Genomic DNA, 7,039 nt, shown 5'->3' with positions numbered 1-7,039 from the left:
CTATCTTGCTGGTACATTGGATCACGGTATTCATCTCCAAAGGTCTCACACTTTGCATCTTCAAGCTTATAGTGATGTTGACTGGGCCTCGGATCCGGATGATCGCAGATCCACAACAGGTTTTTGCATTTATTTTGGCGGAAATCTTGAAGCTTGGCAGTCAAAGAAACAAACAACAATCTCACGGTCCTCCACAGAAGCTGAGTTTCAGAGTTTAGCTAGTGTTGTTACTGAGATTACATGGATTCGATCTTTACTTCAGGAACTTCATGTGCCACTGTCTGTACCCCCAACAGTCTGGTGTGACAATCTCAGCTCCGTTATGCTCGCTGCCAATCCTATTCTGCATGCACGCACCAAGCATATAGAGATTGACCTCTATTTCGTTCGGGACAAAGTTTTGCAACATCAGCTTTATGTCAACCATGTTCCAGCTCTTGATCAAGTTGCTGACTGCCTCACTAAACCAGTTTCCAACTCCAGATTTTCTGATCTAAAAGACAAACTCACTGTTGTCTCATTGTCCACACTGAGTTTGAGGGGGGCTGTTAAGGAGTTAGTTACTTAGTTACTTCTAAGTTTGTTAAAGTAGTTAATCTGTTTTCTGTTTACTGTAACTAAACTACTTTGTTAGCTCTGTTAGTTTTTTATTCTTTCCTCTGTATAAAAGGTGTCGATCCTTGTTAATCAGTAAGATCAATATACAAGAATTTCTTCCAGCTCTTTTTCTTCCTCTGGAAAACTTAATACGAGCAAAGTCGTTTTTTCATGAAAATCTTGATCTTGAAGGCCCTAGCAAATAGTGCTCGTTGCCAGCTCGATGGGGCCTTCAAAATCAAGATTGTTTAGGAAAAAACGACTTTGCTCGATGATGCTCGATGCGATTCTTGCAAGATATATAATTTTTCACTCGGGTGTCCGTTTGGGGTGATTTTTTTTATTTTTGGTATTTTTTTTTCAAGATCTACATGTTTGACATGCTCATATGCACATTTAGGAAGTTTAAAACTTGAAAACATACCAAAATATGTCTTAAACATGAGGTATGTTTGCATTTTTGTATTTTTTTTTCAAGTGTTACACTTCACAACTATGCATATTAGCATGACAAACATGTAGATCTTGAAAAAATACCTAAAATAAAAAAATAATAATCACCCTAAACAGACATCCGAGTGAAAAATTATGTCTCCTGCAAGAATTGCATCGAGCACCATCAAGAGCAAAATCGTTTTTTTTTATGAAAAATTATGATTTTGAAGGCCCCATCGAACCACCATCGAGCAAGATCGATTTTCTGCAGATTTCAGAGTTTCAGATCTGAAAAAAAAAATCACAAGAAAACCCAAAAATCATGCACATATCTGTTTGAAATGTATTTTGTAGTGTCTTAAGTGAAGAAAAAAAACATCATTATATTTGAGAAACAATTAATTACCCATAAATATCTACTCAAAGAATCATCAAAATATATGTTTCTTTGGGTATATTGTGTTTATCTTTACAAGGTGGCCGAAATTAAGGAGGTTTTTCTAGTGGGTGGTGGTGTCGTGAGGTGAGAGAGAATGAACGTGATGAGGACACCAAGACCCAAGTATCAAGTCAAGTTCCAGTTGGTCCAGTGACGAGGGCACGAGCCAAGAGATTCAAGGAAGAACTTAACAGCCTAGTCCACAAAGTCCTAAAACAAGAGGAGACCGTGGTCAACATTGAAGGAGAACAAAGACTTGTCTTACTCATCAAAGTTGACTGAGTTTAGGAGCTTAATGAGTCTTTTTATTTTAGTCACGTTTTTTAGTCTTTGTTTATTTTGTGATAAGTCAAACATTTGACTTGTGTGAGTCCAATAGTCCTTTTGTCTTTATTTTTCGGTTTTCATGAGGAAGACAAAAGCTTGTCTTTAATTTCGGTTTTCATTAGGAAGACAAAGGGGCTGTCCTTAATTTTTCGGTTTCATTAGGAAGACCAAGGGTCTTCTTTTCATGTAATTTTCGTCCTTATAAGGACTGCCAAAACATTTGGAAAAATCAGATTATGTTGAATGAAATTGTGAGTTTATTTCTTCTTGAGTTCTTGAAGAAACTTTTGAACTTATCAAGGAGATTCCTTGTGGCGTTCATCCTGACTTATCAAACGGATTCCATCCCCGTTGTGGCGTCTTCCTCATACCAAGGTTCGTGCTTGGCTAAGCATTGGGTCGCGGTTCCATTCCAATCTCGTGTGTTCTTGGTGGCTATTCCATATTTGGTGTCGGGTTTCGTCACACTTGTTGGCGTGGTTCGTATCAGTTGGTATCAGAGCCAGGTTAGGATCATTCGGTTTGGCCTATCCTTTTTATTCTTTCATTTGTGTTTCTATTCTATTCGTATTTCAATTTTAGGGTTTCTGAAATCAAAAAAAAAAAAAAAATCTATCTATTCGTGTTCTTGATTTTCTTAGACTTTGTTCTTGTTTTCCTTCTAAAAATCCGAAACCATTTTAGTTAATCTCTTTATTCCAGATTGTTTCTTTGTTCAAATCGTGATCTTATTTCCTTGTTTACATTAGTTCTTTGTGAAATCCCTTGAAATCCGAAACTAATCAACTGAAATTGTTATTGAGTTTGGGAAAATCCTTGTTTCCTTTGTGAAAATCTGAGATTGTTATTGAGTCAATTGTTTACTTTGTGATAGTGCCACGGATTGATTGGTCTTTTCTATTTTGGGTTGTTATTTTTGGGAATATTTGTTCTCTGTTATTGGGAGTGTACCACCGATTGTTATAGTGCCACTGATTGAAATTTTGTTTCCTTTTATTTGGGAGAAATTCGAAATTGTTATAGTGATGCAAGTCTATTTAGGTTTTCTGTAATTGGGATTGTTTTTGGTATTCTGTTTTGGGTGAATCACCGATTGTTTTTTATGTTATTGGGGAAGTGTTCTTGAATCACAGATTGTATTGGGAGTATTGGTTTTCACAGATTGGTTTGTTCTTGAATCTGTGTTAGTAACTCAGATTGTTTGATTTCGGGTTGGCTCTTTGGTATTCATTTTTTTTCTCTCCTTTTCAGAAATTTGTATCTGGTTTCTCAAATTTGAGAGGTTAAAAAAAAAAAAAAAAAAAAGGGAAAGAAAAGAAAGAAGAAGAAAAATTCAAAGGGATCCGAAATCTGTATCTGGAAACCTCTCTTAAAAAATTTTGTTCTATTCTTGTTCCCCATGGTCTAGAGGCCTTTTTACCAAAACCCCACACAAGCGTTCCAAAAATCTTTCGCCACTTTTTCATCGGTTTTCGTTTGATTTGTTTGGTTGGATTTGCTGCTTGAATACTCCATATCACCGTTTCATTAGTTTTCAAAGAGCTTAAAGAAGGAAATAGAGTGGAAAAAGGCAGAGGTGTGAGCTTATTTGAGGGCAAAAGCCATCATTGAGTGCAAACACGAGTGTACTTGAGTGACCATTTTCTTTGAGTGAAACACGTGAGGGAGTGCAGTGAGGTCCTTTCTATAATTGTCTAACCTTATTGTTTTGCAGATTCTCCATCATGTCACAAAATACAGAAAGAAATGCAGACAATGACGCTCCACCACCTACAGTTCCAAATCTACAAATTGAAGCTTTAATGGGGGAGATGAGGAGGATGTTGAGGGAAGAGTGTGAGCAAATACATGAGCGGTTGGATAGGGTAGAAGAGGGGGCACAACGGAGACCAAGGAGGGGTAGGGTACACCAAAGGGAGGATGAGAATGAGGGGGATTTAGAAGGGGTAGTTTCTGATGATGAGTTTGATAGGATGTCGGCGGGTAACCATAGGAGGTATGGTGGGAATAGAGAAGATAGGAACCAGGTAGATAATTATTTGGGGAATATCAAAATGAGAATCCCAGCATTTCAGGGGAAGAGTGATCCTGAAGCATACCTTGAGTGGGAGAAGAAAATGGAGCTAGTTTTTGATTGTCACAACTACTCCGACATGAAGAAGGTAAAACTTGCTGCCATTGAGTTTACTGATTATGCTATTGTTTGGTGGGATCAGTTGTGCATCAACAGGAGGCGGAGTGGAGATCGTCCTATTGACACATGGGAGGCCATGAAGAGGGTGATGAGGCGACGGTTTGTACCACCTCATTATTATCGAGATCTCTACCTTAAGTTGCAGGGTCTTCGTCAGGGTTACAGAAGTGTTGATGAGTATTACAAGGAGATGGAGATGGCTATGATTAGAGCCAATGTTGAAGAGGATCGGGAGGCAACCATGGCAAGGTTTTTGAATGGGTTGAACCGAGAGATTGCTGACCCAATCGAGCTACACCATTATGTGGAATTGGAGGATTTGGTTCATATGGCAATCAAAGTTGAGAGGCAGCTCAAGAAGGGTAGTTCAAGTTCGAGGTCAAGACCGAGCCCACACAATCCCAGTACAACACCTTGGAGGTCGAACTATCCAAAGAAAGAAGACCAACCCACTTCATCATCTACACCAAAACCAGCCACCACAGCCACACCACCTCAAGGTAAAACAACTCCTACTAAGTCTCATTCTAGTGAGATAAGGTGTTTCAAATGTCAGGGGCGAGGACACATAGCTAGCCAGTGTCCAAACAAGAGAGTCATGGTGATTCGAGAAAGTGGAGAGATAGATTCTGAAGATGAAGATGATCTTGCTGACATGCCACCATTGGAAGATGCTTCTGACAATGAGTATGGACCAGAATCTGGTGAGATGCTTGCACTAGTCACAAGGCGAGTCCTGAATTTGCAAGCAAAAGAAGAGGAAGAAGAGGTGCAGCGAGAGAACATCTTTCACACTCGTTGTCATGTGAGAGACAAGGTATGTAGTGTCATTATTGATGGAGGTAGTTGTACTAATGTTGCTAGTGCTTCCATGGTTGCCAAGCTGGGGCTTACAACGCTTAGGCATCCTTGTCCATACAAATTGCAATGGCTGAATGATAGTGGTGAAGTGAGGGTTACAAAACAGGTGCTAGTCTCATTTCGAATTGGCAAGTATGAAGATGAGGTGTTGTGTGATGTGGTTCCCATGCAAGCTGGACACCTCCTTCTAGGAAGGCCTTGGCAATTTGATCGGCGGGTGCAGCATGACAGCTTCACCAACAAGTATTCATTCACATTCCGTCAACGAACAATCACTCTAGCGCCTTTGACACCAAAGCAAGTGTATGAAGATCAAGTGAGGTTGCAAAAATTGAGTGACAAAAAGAAAATGAGTGAGCAAAAAGAGAGTGAAAAGATGAATGAGAGTGAGGAAAAAGAGAGACAAAGAGAGAAAAGTGTGGAATCAAGTGAGAGAAAACAAAATAATTTTTATGCAAAAAAAAGTGAGGTTAAGAGAGCTTTGTGTACAAAACAGCCCATGATTTTACTCATGTATAAGGAGGCTCTTTTAAATACTAACCAACTTGATTCTTCGCTGCCAAGTGTTGTTGTGTCTATTTTGCAGGAATTTGAGGATGTGTTTCCTGAGAAAGTACCACATGGATTGCCACCTGTTCGAGGAATAGAACATCAAATTGATTTTGTTCCAGGTGCTTCCATCCCAAACCGACCAGCCTACAGAAGTAATCCTGATGAAACAAAGGAATTGCAAAGGCAAATTGAAGAATTGATGGAGAAAGGGCATGTGAGAGAAAGCATGAGCCCTTGTGCTGTTCCAGTGATTCTAGTTCCCAAGAAGGATGGAACATGGAGGATGTGTGTTGATTGTCGAGCCATCAACAATATAACGGTAAAATATCGACATCCCATTCCTCGTTTAGATGACATGTTAGATGAATTGCATGGTTCTTGTGTGTTTTCCAAAATTGATCTTAAAAGTGGATATCATCAAATACGTATGAAAGAAAGGGATGAGTGGAAAACTGCTTTTAAAACTAAACATGGATTGTATGAGTGGTTAGTCATGCCTTTTGGACTAACTAATGCACCTAGCACTTTCATGCGCTTAATGAATCATGTATTGCGTGCTTTCATTGGAAAATTTGTGGTTGTGTATTTTGATGATATTCTTATTTATAGTAAGAATTTGCATGACCATGTTTTGCATTTGCATTCTGTTTTGGATGTTCTTAGGAAACAGAGTTTATATGCTAACCTCAGTAAGTGTACTTTCTGCACCGATAAGCTTGTTTTCCTAGGCTTTGTTGTAAGTGCTACAGGTATTCAGGTGGATGAAGAAAAGATCAAAGCCATTCAAGAGTGGCCGACCCCTACAACTATAGGTAATGTTAGAAGTTTTCATGGACTTGCTAGCTTCTACAGGAGGTTTGTGAAAAATTTTAGCACCATCGCCGCACCACTTACAGAAGTTATCAAAAAGAATGTGATATTTAAATGGGGTGAAGCTCAAGAGGAGGCATTTCAGCTACTGAAATACAAGCTTACTCATGCTCCTTTACTTGCTTTGCCTAACTTTTCTAACACTTTTGAAGTTGAATGTGATGCTTCTGGAATAGGTATTGGCGCTGTTCTTATGCAGGATGGGAGACCGCTTGCATACTTTAGCGAAAAGCTAAGTGGGGCTGCCCTCAATTACCCCACCTATGACAAAGAATTGTATGCACTAGTGCGTGCTTTAGAAACATGGCAGCACTATTTGTGGCCAAAGGAGTTTGTGATTCGCACAGATCATGAATCCTTGAAACATTTGAAAGGCCAACACAAGCTCAACAAGAGACATGCAAGATGGGTTGAGTTCATTGAGACATTTCCTTATGTCATTCGCTATAAACAAGGTAAGGAGAATGTGGTTGCTGATGCCCTTTCTCGCAGGTATGCCCTAATCTCTACTCTTGATGCTAAATTTCTTGGGTTTGAACACATAAAGGAGTTGTATTCTGCTGACCATGATTTTGGGGAAACTTATGCTGTTTGTGAAAAGTCTGCTGACGGAAAATTTTATAGGCATGAGGGTTTCTTGTTTAGGGAGCATAGGTTGTGTGTACCTAATTGTTCTGTGAGAGATTTGCTAGTTAGAGAGTCCCACGGGGGAGGGTTGATGGGACATTTTGGAGTTGCTAAGACCCTAGCTATGTTGCAAGAGC

The sequence above is a fragment of the Humulus lupulus genome, chromosome 6 (assembly GCF_963169125.1).
Source record: "Humulus lupulus chromosome 6, drHumLupu1.1, whole genome shotgun sequence".
Classification (NCBI taxonomy): domain Eukaryota; kingdom Viridiplantae; phylum Streptophyta; class Magnoliopsida; order Rosales; family Cannabaceae; genus Humulus; species Humulus lupulus.
This window is presented reverse-complemented; position numbering follows the sequence as displayed.